Below are 24,536 nucleotides of genomic sequence, written 5' to 3'. Positions count from 1 at the left end.
ACTTTTTTGATTTTTCTCTTAAAATCCTCAAAATTGTGATTATAGCCTAAAATAGCATGAAAAGAGATGTATCAAAAAAGAACCTAGAGGAATTTAATTTTTTTTATTTTATTGGACTCAAAAAATTATTAGAAAAATTCGAGTCTTTTTAAAAGATGTTTAGGACATTTAGAAGTTTGGAAGATATCAACGAATATTTGATATATTTTGAGAAATTTTTTCAAGTTTTTAAATATTTCTAATACGTTTAAAACAAAATAAATTCCAAAAAATATTTTTAACTCACTACATTTATCTTAAAATTTTAAAAAAGCATTCAAGATGTAAAAAACTTGACTTATATAATCTTCTAAAATTTCCACAGGAATTTGAAGAAAAATAATTTAATCTTCTTGAAATCTTTCGGAATTCCCTTAAAGCTTCTAAAGTTTATTTTTTTGAAATATTTGAAAATGTACATTACCAAAAAATTTAAGTTTAAAATTAGATTTGAATCTCTACCATTCTTCTAAATATTTCTTGAATTTAATGGATTATTTACGTTTTTTAAAACTTTTTAATCTTATCAAATTGAAACATTTTGCTTTAAAATCTTCTACACACTTCTTTTAAATTTTAGGAAATCGTTTCATGTGTTTCAAAATCTTTTTGAATTTTTTGTTTAAAGTACACTTTTGTAAATAAAAATTATTAAAAATTTTCAACGATTATTAGAAAAATAATGATTTTTTTCGAATAAATTCAGACCTTCCAATCTTCTAATTTTTAAGAATTACTTAAATTTTTCCTGATTTTTTTGCAAGTTTTAATTATTTTATTTTTTAATTGTTTCAAAATTTCTGAATACCTCGTAAACTTACTAAAATTTAAAAGCAGATTTTACAAACCAACATAGCCCTAACGAAAAATGGTGCTACAAAATTGCACAAGAAGGCTTAATAAGAATTAAATTCCTTATTTGTTCCAAAATTATATAATATGGCAAAATTACAAAATAATTTTAAAAAATTCTGATCTTATTTAAAATTTTCTTTTCGAATTTATTCCATTTTTGGTTGAAAAATAATTTTTTAAATGAAAATCAAACTATATGTTTAAAAATTGAACTATTCTGCTGTAAATTCGATTGTGTTTTTTAAAAAACATTTTTCAATTGAAAATTCATTTCTTCCATCGAAAATTATACTATTTTAAAATTTTAATTTTGTAAATAACTATTTTGGTTGATAATTTTACTGTTTTGTTGAAAATTCGATTTTGTTGTTATTGAAAAACATTTTCTTATACTAAAAATTAAACTGTATCATTTTTGGTTGAATTTTTTTGGTAGGAAATTGACATTTTTTAGTCAAAAAATCTTATTTTTGGTAGAAAGTTATTCTTCTTGTTTAAAAATTCATCTATTTTAATCAAGAATTCATTTCTTTGGATGAAAATGCATTTTTCGTGAAACTTTTTTTATTTTGGTATAAAATGGTTAAAATTTCATCTATTTTTTTGAAAATTAAACTATTTTGCTGACAAATTGTTGGTTGTAAATTGATTTTTTAAGCTGATAATGTAACCGTTTTTTGTTGAAAATTTATCGATTCTGTTAACAAAAAGTTTTGTTCTTTTAAAATTGATTTTGAAACTTTTGAATTTCAATTTTCGGTAGGAAGTTATTGATTTGAAAATTAAACTATTTGGTTGAAAATTTAATTTTTTGCTTGGAAATTTAAATATTTTGTTGAAACTTTGATTTTTTGGGGTTGATAATTATTTTTCAACTGAAAATTTTTCTATTCAGTTTTTCGTTGAAACATTATAATTTTAGTTGAAATATAATTTATTTCGTTTAAAATTCCATTTTTTGTCTGAAAATTTGACTAGTCCATTTTTAATCGAATACTTGTTTTTTTAATTTTAAAATTCGTTTCTATGGATGAAAATTGAACAATTTTTTTAACTGTTTTTTCTGGAGAAATTTTCTTTTTAGTTATAAATTTATCTTCTTTGTTGGCGAATAATTTTTCTTTAAAAATTCTTTTGTTTTGGATAAAAATAATTTTTTCAACTGCAATCTTCAGTATAAACTACAATGTTTAAGTTAAAAAATGTATTTTTAAAAGTAATTTCTCAGGTTGAAAAATTAAATTATTTTGTCGAAAATTTGTTTTTTATTTGTTAAAAATCTATTGTTTACGAAAAATATGACTAAGGCATGCAGCACTAAATTTGAAACATTTTAGACCGAGAAGTCTTGTCTCCTATTCCTATATCTATTTACATCAAGTCAATTATATTTGCCTCTTCGCAATAAGGTTCTCAGGTAACTTGGGATTTCAAAACCTGAATAAATTTGAAGAGCAGCTAGATCGTCATTTGTGAGGTCGGTAGAGCTCGGGTTCCTGCTCGTGCATTTTCGACTTTACAAAGGCTGGGCTTCGCAGCATTTAACAGAGCCGACTCATGAACACGCTGCGTTTGAATGTTCGCTCCCAGATGGGAGAGTGACGGGGGCCGAAAAATCCCACCACTCACCGATCTGGGAGCGAACCATTCAAACGTAGCGTGTCGGTGAGTCGGCTCTGCTACATGTTGCGTAGGCCACCCTCCTGTAGAGCCGAAAATGCACGAGTCCGAGCCCCCCCCCCCAATTTCATGATTCGTTTTCGGTGGCTAGCCTGGCTATTTGAAGGAGTTTTTAAGTAAACTGAATTTCGCAGGGTGTCAATCCCTGTTTAAAATGACAGATAGAACCCAGATAAGTACCAGATGGAAGTTGGTTCTTATCTGGCGTTTTTGGAATTAGACCCGAGTTTTGTCCCCGGTTTATACCCGGTCCTTGATCGGATTCTATTTGGATTCATATTTTTATCTCCGGCTTCTATATGGCTCTCATCCGGGACCTTCAAGATCTGTATCCGCTTTGTAGTCAGAATCGGATCTGGTTTATACCCGGCACTTGACTGGGTTCTCTATATGAGATCAGATAACATCTACCGGATTTCTATATGGGTCTTATACGGTTCCTTCAAACTTCTAGCCGGTATTTAGGTGACGTCTATCCGAAACGTACCCGGATCTTGTCCCCGGTTAATACCCGGCCCTTATATGGATTCTGTCTGGATTTATATACTTAGCTCCGCCTTCTATATGGCTCTCATCCGGGACCTTCAAGATTTGTATCCGGTTTGTATTTGGGATTGGCCTGGTATATACCCGGCACTTGACTGGGTTCTAACTGGGATCAGATAACATCTACCGGATTTCTACATGGGAATTATACCGCGGTGACGTATTCTCTATTAAAAGGTAGGTTACGAAAAACGTAAAATAGTTTTATTAAATCTAAAATTCTAGCTTAAATACAGTCTATATCGAAGAAGTCTTGAAACTATAGAGAAAAATTCTGTAAAATGATGACCGATTTTTCACCGCAAAAATTAATCTTTTGTATTATTATATTATTACCATTATATTTTAATATTCGTTCACATGTTTAAGTACACTATTATTTACTATTATACAATCACTACACTATTTATAATCGCACGCATAAAAATATTTTTAAATTACTTGAAAATCCTTAAACTATTTTGAATTTTTTGAAAATAATTTTAAATACTTTGTAATATTTTTATTATCTTTACCGTCTTTTTAAACAATGTGAAATCCATTGAAATGTCACAAAATCTCTTAAAATCAATACAAATCTCTTGATTTCATAAAAAGTATTTGAAAGTCTTTAAAATCTCTTGAAAATTCTTGTAATTTTTAGAATTCTTCTAAAATCTTTTTGAATTCATTTATAAACTTTAAACTTTTTTTAATTTAAAAGAATTTTTAAATCCCGTTGAATTATTTGGAAATTCATTGAAATACTGTTAAACACTTGAAAATATTTTGTACATCAAACTCTCGCTTTCAGTCAAGTTTCGTGGGTTGCCTTCAAATGGCCTTGGACTGATTTCGGGACGACAGAAACGTAAACAGTGAGGGCTGGCTGACTCGTTTCCAATTCTAATATATATATATACAACGTCGCAACCGCTCTCGCCCTACTCCCCTAAGAAACTGTGTGAGCCACCAGTTCTAGCAAGGCTGAGGACGGGATGACTGAAAACGACAGTTTGGTGTAATTTGAAATCTTTAAAAACTTGTAGAGTGCAAAAGGTAAGCGAGGAATATGTCATAATATTTGTGAATATTTAGAGATATTTCGAACTATTTTGGAATATCAAAATATTTGAGATTATAAAGAATATCAAGAATACCAGGAATATCTAGGAATATTCAAAGAATATGTTTATGGGAATATTTAGTAAATGTATCAGGAATATTAAAGTGATCGAAGATTATATCGGGAACGCAAAAATAGGTACTTCTTTGTTCTCGGTTCCTATTGTGTGTGACCATCCAGATCGTTGGATTCAGAGATTGTAGTAAAGAGCTGAAAATTTTAAAAGTGGCCATGTGCCTTAAAGAGACCGGTTAGGAACTGCGTTAAAAATTATATCGTTATTTTAATTTCTGGTTCCATTTGCCGGATACGAACCGGGTAGAACCAGGTAGCCGGTACACTTTCATTTAATAATTCACAAGTGGCCAGGTACCTTAGAGAGACCGGGTAGGAACCGGGTAAAAATGTATATCATTATTTTAATTTCTGGTTCCATTTGCCGGATACGAATTGGGTAGAACCAGGTAGCCGGTACAGTTTCACATAATAATTTATAATTGGTCATGTGCCTTAAAGAGATCAGATAGGAACCAAGTAAAAAAGTATATTATTATTTTAATATCTGGTTCCATTTTCCAGAAAAGAACCGGGTAAAACCAGTTAGCTGGTACACTTTCACTTAATAATTTATAAGTGGGCATGTGCCTTAAAGAGATCAGATAGGAACCAAGTAAAAAAGTATATTATTATTTTAATTTATGGTTCCATTTTCCAGAAAAGAACCGGGTAGAACCAGGTAGCCGGTACACTTACACTTAATACTTTATAAGTGGTCATTTGCCTTAAAGAGACCGGATAGGAAACGGGTAAAAAGTATATTATTATTTTAATTTCTGGTTCCATTTGCCAGATAAGAACCGGGTAGAACTAGGTAGCCAGTACACTTTCACTTAATAATTTACAAGTAGCCATGTGCCTTAAAGAGACCGGATAGAAACCGGGTAAAAAAGCATATTATTTTAATTTCTGGTTCCATTTGCCAGATAGAAACCGGGTAGCACCAGGTAGCCGGTTCACAAGCATCGATTGCCATATAGAGACCGGGTAGACCCAGATAGATATTTCACAAAATTAAAGACCAAATAAAACCGTATAGAACCGGGTAAGGACCGAAAGGGTATGTAACCGGTTCCTTTCCGGTTTCAATTGGATTTCAAACTGTCATTTTAAGCAGGGTAATTGATAATTGGGCAAAAGAGTGTAAAATGTTTGAAAAAAACTTCTATTTTTTACCATTATTTTGAGGAAATATTGTTATCGGTAATAATTAATTGTTTGAACAATTATTTTTATTAAAATTAATTATGTATGAACTCACTCTTATTGAAAATTGCACATACAGTACAAAATTTTTGAATAAACCGTAATTTAACAACTACATTCTCAGAGAGCAAATTTTTAAAAACAATGATAAATTATTTACGCAATTTATATCACACCTAAATAACAGTGTAAAGCATTGTTTTATGTATTAAAACAAAATGTAGAAATACGTCTTTTTTTCTTATGGGAATTTTATTTTCGTATGGATTCCCGGGCGATATGCATGGAAATTCGTAGAAAAAACGTTAGAGCACCCTCATGCTGTCCCTATTATAACTGAAACAACTGTAGCTTAGAAATAATTTTTCCTGCGTGAGATAATTTCTTCTGTGTGAGTATACCGACGTTACTGCTACATATTTCAGAGTTCCTTTTAAATGTTGCGTATAACTTATTCAAATGTTAACATCAATTAGTTACCATAAAGTGTTTAGTGTATCGCAAAGCCTGTCTGAAATTGTAAATTGTAGAGAATTTGTATAATTTAGCGAGATTCAAAATAGTTGTGTCCCCTTAAAAATTTTACGAAATACATTTTCATGTATCAAGGTCTTTTCTTTGATCGACGATATATCAGCAACCAATGGATGTACAGAAAATTTAAATGCAGTTCTGAAAACTGGCATCAACATCAATGGCTAAATTTCAAATCTTCATTAAATGACTAATGTTGCTCGTGCCTTTTACAGTTGAATAACCCCCAAAAACCCTGCGAAGTTACTCTTCGATCTAACGAACCGTTTCCTAGTTGCAAACGCTCAAACTTTTGAAGAAATTAAAGGTTCACTTTTTTGCGCTTGAAAATGTCCTAATCATGACTAAAGTGAAAAAAATGTCGAGCTTTTTCTATATTTTTCCGCGAATACCGCTGAAATTTACAACAAAATTTTTTTTTTTCGAAATTTAAAGTTTCGTTTTAAAGACATCAACACGTTCATCAAAACGTACACGTAGAGGTTGCGCGGTCGGATTACACTTCTGAATCCGATGTCAAAAATTCACAAAATAAAATGGCGGATCCAATGTGGCGTACGAGTATGATGAATAGTTCTGTGGTTCTTCTCAAAATTAGTGTAAGGGAGTTTTCGAGGTCGCTGATTACGAATATGATGTCAGAAAATTAAAAAACAAAATGGCGCATCCAATATAGCGGTCGAGTATGCTAAATAAACTTTTGTTTCTTTTCAAAATTGGTATTAGGAGGTATTTGAGGTCACTGATTACGAATCCGGCGTCAAAGATTAAAAAAACAAAATGGCGGATCCAATATGGCGGACGAGTATGCTGAATGAATTTTCGATTCTTTTCAAAATTTCTATGAGGGTGTTTTTGAGGTTACTGAACATACATTACCGTTCTAAATTTATTAATTTTTACGTTCTCATTAATGAGAGTGCAATGTAATCGTCCAAATGTTCTTTCTCTGGATTTTAACGGATCTTTACGTTTTGGCACGCACAGAATCCGAAAGTCATAACATTTTATCAGTGTATGTCTGTTTGTATGGCTGTCTGTATGTATGTATGTATGTTTACCATGCTAATTTTTGAAGGATTTGTCCAATCGAGTCAGCCTTGGATATACTTTCAATGTTCCCAAAATAAAGGTTAAGTTCGGTAAGCAGATATTTCCAACCAAAATTGCAAAATTAGGAGCACTTTCAAAATTTGAATTTTTTTTTCTGATTTTAGAAATGTTTGTCAAAATTTTTTATAGATGGGTGGAAGATTTGCAAATTTTTCAAACAAAATTTTCAATTTCACTAAAAATTAGAAAAGTTATTTACTTTTGAAATTTTTTAAAATTTTAAGAAAAATACAAAAAAAAAAATTTCCTGATAGATTAGGAAATTTCATTGAATTTCTTCACTAGATATAAGATATATTTAGAAACTATCTTAGTTAAGTTTTTCGATTCGACAAAAATTCATAAAGTTAGAGCTTTTTCAAAATGAAAAGAAAGGTATGAGTTTTAGAAATTTCTGCCAAATTAAGAAAGTGATCTGCTTTTTAACAATTTGAAAACTTAGAAAAAAGTAACAAAAAAATGTTTGTATAGGTTAAGGAATATCAATCCAAATTTCTACTAGATATAAAATATATGTATTTCAAAACTATTCTCATGAAGTTTCCTGATTAGACAAAAGTTCAAAAAGTTGGATCAATTTCAAAAATATTTAATTTTGGTTTGTGAGAGATCAATAAGTTTAAGGCGTTGTTTTTAGTAGATTTGAGCAAGGTTAACAAATTACCTTGATAAATTTTTTGAAATGGACACTAAGTATCGAGCGCGAAGCGCGAGTTTCGTAATGATAATGTAATCGTCAAGGCCAAGGTGCTTTGAGAACTTTCTTTAAAAACAAATCGAAAATAATTTCAGTTAAAGTGTACGCATTAAACGCACGAAAACAAGCGGGAGAGCGTACCTGCGCGTTTCAGGCGCGCTCAAACTTGGTGCCATGCGCCACGCGCAATGAGAATGTGCCCGCGCGGCGGGCATATTTTTAAAAATGTTTTAAATTTATTTATTTACTATTATTATGATTATTTTATTAGATGTTTATAATTTTGATATTTACAGTTCGTAGCAATGCAACAATACATTTTTTTGAAATACCGTCCATGCACATTATAAGTGCGAAAAATAGATATCTTGGGACTTTTTGTACAAAAAGTAGCACGCTCCTAGGGCGCGCAGGTACGCTGACGCTCTTTGCGCTCGTTTTCGTACGTTTATGCGTATACTTTAACTAAATTTTTTAAAATAGCATAAATATTATAACTTAAAATGAAAACTGTGATTTTAACTTCTAAGGAATGACAGTCATAAATTTTAACTACTTTTTTTCGATTTGTTTTTAAAAAAGGTTCTCAAAGCACCTACGGCTTTGACGATTACATTGTCATTACGAAACTCGCGCTTCGAGCTTGATAATTTGTGTCCAATTAAAAAACTTCATCAAGATAATTAGTGAATCTAGTTCAAATATACTAAAAAGAACGCTTTAAACTTACGGAGCTCTTAAAAAGAAAAACCGCATTTATTTTTTTAAATTTGGATTGATATTTCTAAACATATTAAAAAAAATTTTTCCTTTTTTTTGAAAAATTTCATAATGTTGTAAAGCATGTAACTTTTTCAATTTTTCTCGAATTTGAAAATGTCATTAGGGTAATTTGCAATTATTTTCGCCGTGTACCAGAAAATTTGACACAAATTTTCAAAACTCATGAAATTTTTTTCTTCAAATTTTGAAATAGCTCTAACTTTTTGAATTTTTGTCTGATCGAAAAATTTAACTAAGATAGTTTCTAAATATATGTAATAGCTAGCAAAGAATTCAAATGAAATTTCCTGATCTATCAGAAAAATATTTTTGTCTATTATTCTAAATATTTTCAAAAATGGAAGAGGCGAATGCAATAACCACCTTAGCGCTCGAACACACGGAGAATTATTGTCCGCTGAGCAAATTTTCAAAATTGCTTAAATTTGAGTGTTGATCATCAATACTTGTAGACTATTTTATTGCGCATCTTTTTTATACGACAAATAAATTCAATGTTTCTTTTGTTTTTTATTTATTTAAGGAAAACGAAAATTTTCAACGAAAAAAGAATCAATAATTTTTTGCATTCAACTCGCCAGATCTTGGTCGGGAATTGATATTTTTCTTGAAAATTTTATGTAACATTTTTTAACATATTCTACAATTGTTGGAGTGTTTATCTTATTTGAAAAACATTTCACATCTATGTAGTGAATTTTCAAAAATATCTTCCTTAGGGATCAAAGAAGTTTTTCCAAAAAGTTTTAGATCCTTTGTCATCAGGGGAAAAAAGGGAGAGTAATGTAAAAATTATGTACAGCTTGCTAACCTCGACTTGGATCGTACGTCAATGTACGTCAACCCGTGGCACTATGTTCTCGCGTACCTAGTCGAGGTTAGCACGCCGTAAATAATTTTCACATTGTCCTCACTTTTTCCCTCTAATGACTAAAGATCTAAAACTTTTCGGAAAAACTCCTTTGATCTCTAAGGAAGACTTTTCTCACTAAAAGTTGTCAAAATTCGAAACTTCTTCACACAACTTTCTCGTTTATATACATGCATCCCAGATTTCGAAGAAAATATATTGGTAAATTCACTAAACAGCTCTGAAATGTTTTTATAATAGGATAAACACTCTAACAGTCGTAGAGTATGTTGAAGAATGTTACATAAAATTTTCAAGAAAAAATATCAATTCCCGACAAAAATCTGGTGAGTTGAATGGAAAAAAGTATTGATTCTTTTTTCGTTGAAAATTGTTGTTTTCCTTAAATAACTAAAAAAACGAAAAACTTCAAACTTGTTTGTCGTAAAAAAAGATGCGCAATAAAATAGTCTACAAGTATTGATGGTCAACACTCAAATTTGAACAATTGTGAAAATTTTCTCAGCGGACAATAATTCTCCGTGTGTTCTAGTGCTAAGGTGGTTATCGCACCCGCCCCTTCATTTATAAAATTATATAAATTTTCCAATTTTTATTGAAATTTAAGATTTTATTTGAATAATTTGCGAGTCTTCTAACCATATATAATAAACTTTGTCAAAAATTTCTAAAATTGAGAAAAATTTCAAAATTTTGATAATGCCCTAATTTTTTTAAATTTTGGTAAGAAATATCTGTTTTACGAACATAACCTTCATTTTGGGAACCTTAAGAAGTGTATCTAAGGCTGACTCAAATGGACAAATCCTTAAAAAGTTAGCGTGGCTGCAACATTCAGGTAACCAAACATACAGATATACAGACAGACATACAGACAGACACCATAAACATTTTATGATTTTCGAACTCGGTGAGTGCCGAAACGTGAAGATCCGTTAAAAACCAGAGATCGAAAATTTGGAAGAATACATTACACTCTCATAAATGAGAATGTAATAATCGCATGGGCACGTATTGGCGAAGGCTTATTTTTAATTCCATTAACTTTTAGTACACTTTACAAGATATGATGGGTCTGGAAGAGGAACCGCGTGAAGCAACTCAACTTTACTAGACATGTTTCCTTAATTTGATTTAATTTTATCTTACTTCTTGTACACGAATCGTCTATTTTTATACAGTAATACTGTGGCAATTATACTAGTGATTTTCATTTATATAGTACTCACCAATAGCAGATGAATCCATTTTCCAGAATAAAAAATCTGAATTCTACGATTTTCTGTAAACACCGAAACACAGAACCACTTCTATAGCTTCGATACCGACAGGTGTTCATAGAACGAAGGACACTTTCAACCTGCCACAGAAATGTAGGTAATCGGGATAGAGACCGAAATGGCGTAGATTATGAAACTTTGATTCCTTCTCTACAAAACCTATCCTTTCCGATTTTCGATATCAAACTTTTTTTAAGTTTTGGCCAGCTTTTCACGATTTGGTGCCACTATACGATACAACTATTGTGAATCTCGTAAAATTATAAAAATGTCCTACAATTTACAATTTCAGACAGGCCTTGCGATACACTATACACTTTATGGTAACTAATTGATGTTAACACTCAATAAGTTATACGTAGCATTTAAAAATAACTCTGAAATTTGTAGCAGTAACATCCGTATCCTCACACAGAAGAAATTATCTCATGTCAGAAAAATTATTTCTAAGCTACTGTTGCTTGCACATCACTGTTGAGGATTTAACACTTGCGTTACACTGCCCTCCCCCCAAAATATGATATCTTTGTTAATTAGCTAGCTCAAAAACTTTTAGTGGTGGCGCATTTGAGCCCATTGAAGTTATGAAAGATAGGTATGATGAATTCGGAGAAATATTATTAGTATTACAACGCCTTTAAGGTGGTCGCGGAATACTGAATCTTAAACGTCTTAACAACAGAATTATTCTGGATACTCTCTTCCTAAAATGGTTAGGAAGCACGAAGAACTGGGCAAAGGAGCGTTTCTGTACAAAACAGTGGAGAAGGCTGCTGAAATACTCGGCCTTGATTTCAATATAAGGAGTAAGCGAGATGCATGAAATTTTATATATCTAGAGCACTTAATCATGAAAGCCCGGATAAAGAAAGCACAGGAGAAAAATTCTTATGAACCGCACCTCGACAAGAAGATTCAAGGTATGTTAAACTGACGTAACCACATCTTCGAATGAAGTTAAATCCTATCTCATAATTAAGGGCTCATTTCTTGTTAATTTCATGCCCTATTGCCAAATTTAATGCTGCACTATTTAAAAAAGCCAGGGGTTCCCCTAGCTTAATGGTGAGCTGGCAGAACTCCAAGTGAAGTGAATGTTAAATCGAGTTCTGTCATATCACATATTTAAGGGCTCATTTAATGTACAAACAGTTCGAAAGGGGTAATTTCGGTCTCGCGGACGACTCGCGCTCAGATCGACCGCCGGAAGTGGTGACATCGGAAAACATTGCGTCTGTGAATAACATACTGAATAATAATAGAAGAATCACGCACCGGCAAATAGAGCAAATATTACATATTAGTGCACCAGCATTCCATTGAATTCTGCATGAACATTTACATGTTAGGAAGGTTTCTACTCTATGGGTACCACATGCTTTGACCGAGGAGCAAATAGCAGCGAGATTAAAGTGGTGCCAAAAAATGCTAAAAAGATTTGAATCGGGATCTTCTCGGGATGTAAATAGTATTATAACAGGCGACGAAACCTGGCTGTATTATTACGAGATTCGAACAAAATCACAAACCAAGATCTGGCTGTTTAAGGATGAGGATGCTCCAGTGGAGCTGCGGAAGTCTTGATCTGTAAAAAAAAGAATGATTGCAGTATTCTTTGGGAAACGCGGAATTGTGGATAGGGTCGTACTGGAAAACCAGAGTGAAGTCACCTCTTCCTGGTACACTCAGGTATATTTACCCCAAGTAATAAACCAACTCAAAAACATCAGGCCGAAATCTCGACTCAGCATCTGGCTATTCCACCACGACAATGCACCGGCTTACAGAGCGAAGGTCACAGTAGCTTCTTTGGTCAAATCTGGACTGACTATTCTAGATCACCCTCCCTACAGTCCAGTTCTTCCTCCCTGTGACTTTGGTTTGTTTCCGGAACTAAAAAACAACTAAAAGAGTTTCGATTTACTAACGAAACTGACTTTTTGACGGCGTGGGACCAAGCGTGTGCAGATCTTCCAGAAGAAAAGTGGTAGGGTTGGTTCGATGACTGGTTTCGACGTATGGAAAAGTGTATTCACTGCGGTGAAAAGCACTTCGCAAAACTATAAAAGGTTCATCTGTATTGCAAAACTTTCTTAGCGCCCTACGTATTAACCGATTTTCATGAATTTCTTTCATTTTATTCAAATTATATGCACAAACTAATTCTGCCTATTAAAATTAAAACAAGCCATACCTTTGTAATATCAGTTTTTTGTAACTGGCCTGCATCCCAATGCAATGAAAGGAAAATTCGCTACGAGGAATTCGATACGCTCCGGAGTGTCTGCATCGTGAATTTCACGAGGCTCGATGAGAGTACTCCAAGAATCCACACACAGCTAAAGCTGAGCGTTACTGAATTTTTTTTTTATTTGTAAACAAAATATAAACATTTGATCGAAAAACAGGATGTGACCAACGAAAGAAAATAATATTTAGAGGACATATGCACGAATATAGACAAAAATATTCAAATGTGCGGCCAGAATCTTACATCTTGTTTTAAAACTCTAGAAAAACCCCTTAAGCGTTTCTCGCTCCTTGAGTTAAGAAATACTGTGGGCCAGCAATTCTAGTAATTACTAAACCGCAGGTACTACACTTAGAGTCGGGTGTATTTATCTGTATCATTATTGATAGCATTTATTGATTTTAAATAGACCCGCGCTTTTCGGCACATGTGCAGATGAAAAAGTTTCTTACAGCACCCTTATCGATATAAGGCCGGGGCAGTAAATGAAAGTCGCTTGCCAAAAAAACTTGCCAACTCGCAAGAAATCAGAGAAGCATATTCAAAATTGCGACGAGAATCTTACATCCCGTTTTGTAAGTTTAATAAATCACCTTAATTTCTACTCTTGGCTGAAAACCACCAGCAGCATAGCGGATAGGAACAGTGCGCGGAGAATCACATGTGAAGATTGCACAATATTATGCATTCTATTTGGAAATGCTTTAGACGGACCTGATTTGGGCATTTGAAAAAGGTCGCGGCCCGTTAGTTCTTTAGGTATGCTAGTGTTTTTCCATCATGCTAAGTTAGGTAGAAATTTCATCCATCAGGAAGGTTAGTACATGGTGCTGCAACATTGCACACCACTTTTTCGAGAAAATCTTCTAAACGTAAAGGTAAGGTATAAATATCGAAGTAGTCGTCTTTTCAAGTGGAGAATGCATTTGCGCAATTCTGCTTCTCCATCCTTTTATCGGTTGAAGACTTTTCAGTTCCACAAATTATAAGCAACTTTTCGAAATTTAAGGTTAGAGTGCCACTAACTGGAAATTTTGGATATTTTATTTTATTTCGTGACACTGAAAGTAATCTAAAGATAGAAGAGACTATTCCGGAATTGTTGATAAGATCTTCAGAGCTATCCTAATTTATAGGATTTCTTGGACAATCAGACCAGTGTGGCGAGAGATGTACGAAAAATGTGGCTTAACAGAAGGCGGAGAACCAAAGGAGAACCTTTTTATCGATACATGTATGTGCAAAGATGCAGCATCCTAACAGCGCTACCAATCGATGGCCTGGATTTACTACTGGAGAGCTTTCGATTTAACCTCACATAGAATTATCATCTGCCTGTTAGAATGCTTGAAAAAACATCCACACATCGTGAGCTGCATATCGATATTGATACCGTTTTGGAAAATCAGACTATTATCTCTTCTAGAAAACAACGTATGAAGGCTAACGTCAACTTTTAGGGACGTCTTTTAAGTTGATACCATGAGTCTTCTTCCCTTTTGCCTCATATTATTCCCACTATCTCTCGCACTTCCGCATTCCGATTGGTACTCCTGCGGAAAATCTGGAAAACGAAAACATTACGTCACTTATATATTTTACATGGATGATCATAAGATCTATGCTAAAAATGAAGAGAAACTAGATCAAGCTCGAGGGATTGTCGAGAAATACACTCGGGAGATCAGAATGGAATTTGTTTATGAAAAATACGCCAAGGTTAATTTGTAGCGAGGAAAACTTAATTGGTTCCCGGAAGACCCTGGGCTCATCAACAGAAGCGCAATACACCTTGGCGCTTTATAGACTTATGCATACATGGGCGTGCTATAGATCCGCTGTCAGCTAGGAACAATGTATCTGCAACGAACATACTTGCCGTCCGGGTAGTACTCTATTCATTTGGAGTAGTTCCATGGACGAAGAACGAGCTAAGATCCCTTGATATCGGGACAAGAAAGGTTATGCACATGAAAAAAAGCATGCATCTTAAGTTGTCTGTTACGCGACTGTACATCTCACGCCGTCAAAGTGATCGCGGAATATTGAATCTTGAATGTCTTCACAACAGGATTATTCTGGGTACAGCACATTGAGTCGCAAATGGAACACAAAAGACCCTCTTCTTAAAATGGTCAGGAATCGCGAAGAAGTGGGCGAACGAGCGATTCTGTGCAAATCAGCGGAGGAGGCTGCTGAAACACTCGGACTTAACTTCAGTATTAGGGGTGAGCAAAATGCATCAAATCTTATCTATCTCGAGTACTCACTCCTGAAAGCCCGGATTAAGAAAGCACAAGAGAAAAACTTTTATGAACAGTTCCTCGATAAGAGCATGCATGGAATGTTCCACAGAAATGTGGAGAATCAGTCAATGTCGTGTGAGCTAACATTTGCTTTTCTTAAATCGCCCGGATTGAAGTGTGGTACGGAGGATTTCATTTTGGCATGCCAAGACGGCGTCATATTTTGAGCCAAGACATTTCCGATGATAGCTGCAGGGCGTGCCATGCACACCCCGAGCATTTAGTTCACATACTATCTAGTTGTCCAACTCATGCGAGAACGACCTACATCCAAAGGCACATTGCGGCACAAAGAGTGCTTCATTACCATGTCTGTCACTCTTACGACATTAACCTTAATATCGTTCTTCTAGATGCTCCTAGGGAAATCGAGTCAATTGTCGAAAATGGGAAGTGCCGCATATATTGAAACTTTATATTCTCGACAATTGTTTCTGTTGCATACTCGAGGCCAGGCATGGTTCTTCTTTACTTCGAGAAGCGAATCATGTTCGTTATCGAATTTTCGGCACCAGCTGACAAAAACATCATAGCCAAGGAGAATGAAAAGAAAGACAGGTATCTCAGACCTTATAAGGGAGTTGCAACGATTCTACCCGGAATATTCTGTTAAACTAATCATCCTTATCATCGGCGCTCTGGCAGGTGACAAGCTTTCACTCGTTAATAGCCTGAAAAGCATCCCTGCATGTCAACAATATGCTAAAACACTTGCGGGAAAATTGCAGAAGGCGGTAGCCCTTGGATCACTCCATGTTCTGAGGGTGCACGAAATTTTTGCCGGATCGTCGTATTGATTCCGTTATAGACTGCAACCACCTATGTCACGGTCATGAGACGTGGTTGTGTCTGAAATTTTACCTAATTATACCAAAATTTATTTTAAGGAAAGGACCACCAAAAGCGGACGGAAGTCAACGGGTGATTCCCCTTGTGATACAAATTTCTTTAGAGTATTTAAAAAACAGAGCATATTAGATAAAAAAAGAGAAAATTTCTCAATTTCAAAGGAATAATAAGGCCCATAATAGAATTATATTGTCTGGAGATCACTCATATCCAGTATCTCATATCTAAAGATACGAGAAGTTCGGAAATCGGGAACTCCAAAGATACGGCTGTAAACGACGCGTGTATTTGTGGAGCGCTCGTATCTTCACAGCTCGTAAATTTGAAGTTCGAGTGTACTTTACCTTGTCTCTTTCCAAAACAGGTAGAGGCGCACCAGAAATTTGAAAACGACTCAACTCAGGCCCCTTTATTTTTGTGAGCATGTAACAAGTAGCGTCTGCGTTAATATTTGAGACTGAATTACAGGTAACACCATCAACATGCCAAGCGATTAGCATTAGGTGTTTCCATTGTACACGAAAAAAATATAATCGATTCTGAATAGAGATTATTTCCATTATTATTAAATTATAAATAAGTTAAAAAATTTTAAGGGTTTTTGCTCTGCAGGCACCTAAATATCTAATTTTATTTCATTGGGCTTTAAAAGCTATAGCTTACAGTAAAATTTGACTACAAAGTCCGGTCTGCATAGAGAAGACGTCATTTGGCCAAAATTAGAATAGCTAACTTTCGAGTAATTAAAATAAATAAGGAAATTAGAGAAAATACAACTGTTGATCGACCGGATTCAGCGAATAATCGCATTTAGATTCAAATGTATGAATTGATTTAAAGAAAAAAGAATATAAACAACAAATAAAAAGAAGGTATCTTTTTAGAGTAGATGTAAGTCAAGCTAAGGCTCTGATTTAATTGATTGTCAATTTATTATGTCAGCACTGAAAGCATTTTAAAGACTTTCGAAAAATAGAATTGAAGTTTAGCTCAGAGCTTAGAAATGATAGGTAAACTGAGGGTAGAACAGGGACTAATGGGCACGTCCCACAACCTTGAGAACACCATGAGACACATCTTGAAAGAAGATACTGAAGATATCATACATTTCGAAGAGCTATTTGACAACTTCATAATCAAGAACTTTTGGTAGAAGAAGTTTACTTCTACACATCAACATCTGGCCTGGATCTTCACTACATATTTAAATCACTCTATGATCAAAATCTGTCTAAGGCGTGGATTGATTAACGGAAAGCTTTCGAATTAACCTCTCATTGACTTACAATAATGTATCTTGAAAATCTTGAAGGTTTATTTTCACATCGTGAGGTACGATGTGTAATTTCCTTTTTGCCATCACACTTGTGCTACTATCTTTCGCATTGCACAATTCTTTTAAGTACGCCTGTGGCGAGCCTAATTATGACGAGCGAAATGTCATTCGTGTATTTTATATGGATTACCTGAATATCTATGCTTCTGAAGTAAAGCAGCCTCATAATATTCTAAAAATCGTGGAAAAGTAGAAAGTGTAGATTGGAATGGACTTTGGATTGGACAAGCGTGCGAAGATTCATCTTAAATGCGGAAGAGGACTCTGAGCTTATAAATATGAGTATCATCGAACATCTTGACTCTAATGGGATCTACCTATACCTCGGTTTGCCTGAAAGTCCCAGTCAGGATAAAACATCAGTGAAGAAGGTTCGCCGAAGTCGATACAAGCCTCTCGTTCAACAGATTTGTCCCTCCAATCTCTCGGCGTTGAACAAGACATCTGCTACTAACATTGTTATATTCTACTCGTTTGGTGTAGTTTCACAGACGAAGCACGATCTCAAGGCGGGCGTGAACTTCGAAATCTCATCTTTATAACCGAATTATCCTGGGTCTTACTCACATCAACTATATCTTACTATATTAAGGGAGACAAGTGCATTACTACATCTAGATGCCTCACTTCTAAAAGTCCATGTGAAGAAAGCAGAGGTCAAGAAATTTCTAGAAAAGCTTCTCGAAAAGAAATTTCCAGCGATAGATGCAAAACATGTGATGCACAGTCTGAGTATGTTGGACTTTATACCGACGGACTAAATATCACATTCAAGATGAAAGAATAGGAACAGTACAAGTCGTGAGACGCAGCCATAGGTGTGATTAACCGCGATTATACAGAGAGCAGCTGCTATCGATAAAAATGAGAGCATCTCCTAGTAGATGCGCGGTAAATTAGACGTTAATAATTGAAATTCGAAAAAAATTATGGATTTTCTTTCTCCGAAAATGGCAACCTTGGGGACCTCATACTGGTAATTACAAATATATATTGTATATTTATAAAATTTGTTTGTATATATTTGCCTACGGGTAATTTGACCTTTAGAGGGAAAAAAATGTTGCACTAAAGTTTTGGACTACCCTAGTTTGCATGCCACACAAGAAAATAAAACCCATGTGACTAGATTATGTTCAGATGATTTGTGAAAAGTAAAGTTAGCCCCTTTGATAAGAACTGTAGTGCACTTTCCTTACTTCTGAATGTTACGATTCAGGCCAAGGGTCACTTCCGCCTGTCCGTGCCTTTGTAAAGGAACACTCCTTTGTTAATCATCCCGTGGTAACTAATAATTTTTAGAAGAGGGTCTCTTCCATCTGCCAAGATGTCTGCTGTACTCAGGATAATTTGGGTATAAAGTCATTGGACATTTAGAAGTTGCGGCCGCCTTGGTGGCGTAATTTGTAAAATCGCAGAATGAAAGTAAAGGGGTAGGGAGGCTTCGCAGTAAAAGTTTTTCGTACGATTAGCAATCTTTTGGCTAGAGCACAGAATTCTGTGAGATTGGTTTTAGCACCTTGTTTTTATGTACGAATCACCGTGTTGTATCCGATTCTCATCATCACCGTCACCTTGAAATAACATACGTTCACACCATACGTTGATCAATTCCCTCTTGCGCGCTAAAACAAATAGCCTGAAATTCCTTCTAGAAGGTTCCTAGGTCAATCACCTCACGAAATTTTTACATGTATCCTAAAAAATATTTACTTCCGTTTATTAACTCTGACAAATCTTTCTTGTACACTAAACATATGCGACGTCAGCTATCCCCGGATTTGTAGGCTTTTGCGTCCCAAAATAATATAATTTATATTAAATTAAAGATTGTCAAGATCTGCTATCGCCTCAATGACTGCCTTTGTTGCGCGCCGACACAATATGTATCAGAGATGAAATTAGATCCACTTGTTGGTATAAATAAGAAGATGTTGATGGGCATAAGATTGGAGTCGAAATTTCAACTATGTAGGTCATAACTTATCAGGCTTTTACGAAGCCGTTAATGGACATACGATTGCAAACATTTATTTATATAAATCAATGGATTGTTTAGACATTTCAAAATTATGCGTCACCCGTCCTACATAATTTCTTTGATATTTTTAATAATAAATTCCTTAAAGGTTCTCCTTTGATATTTACTGACAGGAAGTTCACAAAGTCATTGTTTATACATTCCATAATTATTTTTCACTCGTCTGACGTAATTTCTTTAAAAATTTTTAAGAATCACACACACACACACACAAAATTTAGGTATTGTCAATTTTTGTGATATTTTGATAATTTTCAAAGAAATTTCGCAATATGGATGATTAATTACCTACTAAAATCGCTCATATAATACTAATTTTAGGAGAATGTCGCGTTAACTACGCCGCTGCATCAAGACTTTACGCTGAACGGTTTCCAGACAGAAGTTATTCTACTAATTTAACAATAAGTACTCTGACTGAAAGAGCTCGCAATGGGATTCTTGTTCGTGAACGCCGACATCATGAGTACAACGAAAATGAGGCACGAGCTGTAACTGTTCTAGCAGCTGTTCAAGTTAGTCCACAAATTAGTACTTGATAAGTTGGAAGAGAGATAGGTATACGACAAAGTACAGTATCAAGAATTTTAAGATCTCTGAACTATCATGCTTACACATTACGTTTATGCAAGCCTTAAGGTCCCATCATATTTTAGCGTGCATTAATTTTTGTCTACAGCGACGGACAGCTTAATAGACATAACGGTCATTATTGGTCAGACGAAAATCCTCACTGGTACAGACCGATGGATCATCAAAATGGTTGCATGGAATGGTGTGGTGCGGAATAGTAAATGGCTATTTAATTGGACCTTACTTTTTTTACGGAAATGTTGACGGACACACTTACATAGAGTTGTAAAGGGAACATTTACCTGGACTATTAGAGAACGTTGACTTAACAACAAGATGAAGAATGCGGCATCAACAAGATGGTGCTCCGCCACATTTTGCACTCATCACACGTGAGTTTTTGAAATTAAATTTCAATGTGAGATGGATTGGACGAGGAGGTCCATTCGAAAGGCCCCCTGCTCATCAGATCTAATATCACCTGATTTATTTTTATGTGTTTATATTAAAAATGTAGTTTTTGCTCAGCGACCCACAAGAAGAGACGATCTGATGGAAAGGATATGGGCAGCTTGCGCAGCCATCTCTCGAGAAACTTTGTTGAAAACTGTGCCCGGTTTCGAAAGACGTTACGTTTGTGTCTTCAAGTCAATGGAGAGTACTTCAAACAGTTACTCCGTGGCTGATTGTGATACTGGTGGCAATGGTACAAGGCAAGGGGACTCACGTTGATCAACCACTCGAAATGTGAGAGGCAAAGGGACTCACGTTAATCAACCACTCGAAACGTGAGGGGCAAGGGGAACTCACGACAAGAGAGCACCCTAAAGAAAACAGAACTTACTACGTCCACACCGTTGTTACTGGGTTACGCTAGAAGTAGGGACAAAGTGTCTTCTTTTTAACTAGTCATAGAGAAGTGGCATTGTCAAGATTTTCACTTTTGTTTCTACATAGTCGCAGTGTTTACATTTTATCCAAAATGATTGTTACTGTCTGCGTGTGTTGGGAGGGGGGGGGGGGTATTATGATAAAAATTCACAGCCTGAACTCTACAAAAAAAATCATCCGTGAACAGAGTTCAATATAAGAAAAATCGTCTTCACCTTCAAGAGACCTTGAAAATTGACTCGAAGGTCATGATGTTCAAGATGATGTACATCTTAACATTTGTCGACGTTTGAGAAGCATCTTGAGCGTTTGTTTACCCCGAAAAACTAAGACAATTTAGAAAAAGGGCATATAGTTGTTTCTGAGACATTTGACCTTGCCAAGGTCACAAAAACCATTTTCCACAGGACATTTTTGACGTAAAATTTCGCGCTCTTTTCAAATCCGCAATCAAAAAAAGGGGTTCTCATTTAGGAAAAAGTTCTAATCTCCATTTGACCTTGAAAATTAACCCCAAGGTCAAAATTTATGGTGTAGTCAAATTGTCTCCCTCGGTCCTGGTCAACCTTTGTCCGAACCATTTCTTCGTAGATAAAGTATTTCAGAAGATATTTGGGATTATATATTGCAATGGGTCACCGTGTATATTCAAAATTTTTATTTTGTATTCAAAACTATTTTCCCCTTCAAACTGTACTTTACCTATTTTCGCTTTTTCAGTAAAAATTCATCTTTTTGAATGCATTTAACTTTTTTGGATTTAAGATTAACATTGTTTTCACTGAGAATTTATATTTTTTGGTTAAATATTCATCTACTATGTAGTTAAACAACTTTGTTCAAAATTAATTTTTTTATTTGAAAATTTATTATTTGAATTGAAAGTTCATCTTTTTTGTTACATAACTAATCTTATTGGTAACTATTTGGTTGAAAAATAACTTTTCCATTGAAAATTCATATTTTCGAGTTAAAAAATTTAACTTTTTTGTACAAAACTCCTCTTTTATAGAAAATATTTAATATGTTTGGTTTAAAATACAACTTCTTAAAAAAACTACTATTTGATTAAAGCTTCAACAATTTTATTGAAGCTTTGTCTGTTTTAGATGAATTCAACTGTTTCTCATTTAAAATAAGAATCTTACTGGATTTAAATATCAAATATTACATTCATTGTTTATAATTAATATTTCTGGTTTGAGAATTAAACTATTTGCTTAGAGGTTAACTTTTTTATTTGAATTTTGATTTAACATATCTAAAATTGTTTTAAAATCTTTTGAAACAAAGTTTTTTTACAAATACCTGTCAAAGTTTCTATTTCTACATGCATTTTTATAAAAAAATGTTTATTTTAGGGAAATGATTTTTTTCTCAAAAAATCTTTGATAGATTTGGTTGAAGGATTTATATTTTGTTGAGCAGACTTACCGAAACAAATAGTTCATACCCACGAACTAGAGAGATTAATGATTTTTTGTGTATGCATCATGTTTTGGGGGTGTTTTCATACTGTCAACATCCAAATATAGAAATCATCATTTTTAGTAACTAAGATCACTGGAGATTTTTTATCCAACTTCTACGGTTTTGAGTCAATTTTAAATAAGTAGAGGAAGCAAGCATAGCAAGAATGTATCTTTGAATTCATTGTAAGGGTTGTTTTCACAAAACATACAAAATTTCTAGTGATTTTAGTGACTAAAAAATGATAAATTTCTATATTTGGACACTTAAGGTATGAAAACACACCCAAAACATGCTGTATACACAAAAAATCATTAAACTTTCTAGTTCGAGGGCATGAAACTGTTGTTTCGGTAAGTCTGCTAGACAAAATGTGAAACTTTCGGCCAAATATATCAAATTTTTTGAAACAAAAAATCATCTCACTAAGATAAGCATTTTTATATTAAAACGCATGTAAAATTCAAATTTGACAATCACTTGTCGAAAAAGTGTCCATTTTTCTTAGTTTCTTCTTTTGAATTCTTACCCTGCAGGTTTGAAAATACAAAACACTTTTTTTTAAACAATTTTTCACAAAAAGCCATTTACTGTACATTTGGTGTGGGGAACTTTGCTCAGGTATTTAAATTAATCAAGTACAATTAGGAGGAGGAGGATAAGCAGATATTAAAATATGAAAAACATGCGTTGAACCTCCTCTTTATTTAAAATAACGTATAGGATTTAAGGTTGGGTGGAGTTAAGAAATACACATGTGTAGATTTTAAGCAGTTAGATTTATTTAATATATATCACTTATTGCTTACAAGCTATGGTATTGACTATTTTATAAGTGTTTTTAAATTAATCAGAAAAAAATGTTTAAACAAATATAACAAATGTTTGTTCGGAAGTTGAAAAAGATTAAAATAACTGTTATGGTATTAACTTCAGATAATAAAACGTATTATTTAATAATGCGAGAATCTTTTATTTCAATAATGGTTGAAGTCATTCTATGTCCATCATTTCTATTTCCAGCTGCTTGTGATTGCAAAAGTAACCGCAATCGATCTACCAGTGTGTTTGAATCGTCCAAGTGTTTTAACATTTTTGCTGTTTCTTTTGCTTCTACTTCATAATCAGAGGAGAAGTCTCTTTCAAAGTCATCATTCTTATCTTCACTATCATAATCTTCCTTCTTTTCTTCTTCTTCTTCTCCTTCTTTATCACAATCATTAACATCATGTTTACTGATTACTGTTGGTATATTTTTTTAAATTTCTTTATCCCTATCACATTTAAGAATGGTCTGGTTCTGTTGAATTGTTTTTCTAGTCTCATCTGTCTGCTTGCTGCAGCCTTGCATCATTGTCCCTATAACCTCAGGTATCTTTGCAATTTGATCAATAGATTTCTTATAAAATTTTTGTTTTTAACAGATCCGTGAGTTTAAAACTTTGTTTTTAGTAGATTTGAACAAGATTCACGAATTATCTTGATAAAGTTTTTCAAATGGACACAAAGTATGGAGAGCGCAGTGTAAGTTTCGTAACGAGAATCTAATCGTCAAAGCCGTAGGTGCTTTGAGAACTTTCTTTAAAAACATTATGTATGTGTATATATATATTAGGTATGAGTCATTCAACATATAACTAATGGTTATAGAAATTATTACGCAAAATTGTACTTGATCTCATTTAAGTAATTTTTTCGTAAAAAAATCTCGGCTGTAACTTGCTGAAAACTTATTTTTTAATTTGCAAGGTTCTTCCTTTTCCTCCTTCTCCTACTCTTCTTCCTCCTCTACCTTCCTTCTCCTTCTCTTCCACCTCCTTCTCCTCCTATTTTCATATATAAACTCTACTTTCATGACCAAGCAATCAATTAAGTTACAACGGTAGCGACAAAATGACTTAAGCATGTACCATTTGTCTCAAAACTTATTCTCGACTTGATAATTTGAAAAGACATGAGAAATACTCTTGCATAGCAAATAATGTTATACGTGATGAGAAATCTATTGAGCAAAATGCAAAGATACCTGTGGCTATAGGGATAATTATGCAAG

The sequence above is a fragment of the Belonocnema kinseyi genome, chromosome 1, assembly GCF_010883055.1.
Source record: "Belonocnema kinseyi isolate 2016_QV_RU_SX_M_011 chromosome 1, B_treatae_v1, whole genome shotgun sequence".
In the NCBI taxonomy this organism is placed as follows: Eukaryota; Metazoa; Arthropoda; class Insecta; order Hymenoptera; family Cynipidae; genus Belonocnema; species Belonocnema kinseyi.
The sequence above is the reverse complement of the archived record's forward strand: the minus strand, read 5'-3'. Positions refer to the sequence as shown.